Below are 229 nucleotides of genomic sequence, written 5' to 3'. Positions count from 1 at the left end.
CAGGCAGGGAGAAGCTGAACCAGGAGACGGGGGCTTAGGACTTCCCAGCTAAGATCGGTAGAGGATGCGCTCGCCGGCAGAGCTCTCGCTCGGCACACGTCTGCGAGGGCAGGGGAACCGCGCAGTGACGAAGCAGGGCCCCCCCGAGCTGCCCCTGCGTTGCAGGGATGAGCCCCCGCAGGCTCCACGCAGCTCCCCGGGGTCGCCAGCCGCCCGCGCGCTCCCCCGC

The sequence above is a fragment of the Cariama cristata genome, unplaced genomic scaffold (genome assembly GCF_000690535.1).
Source record: "Cariama cristata isolate BGI_N322 unplaced genomic scaffold, ASM69053v1 scaffold12, whole genome shotgun sequence".
NCBI classification, from domain to species: domain Eukaryota; kingdom Metazoa; phylum Chordata; class Aves; order Cariamiformes; family Cariamidae; genus Cariama; species Cariama cristata.
The sequence above is the reverse complement of the archived record's forward strand: the minus strand, read 5'-3'. Positions refer to the sequence as shown.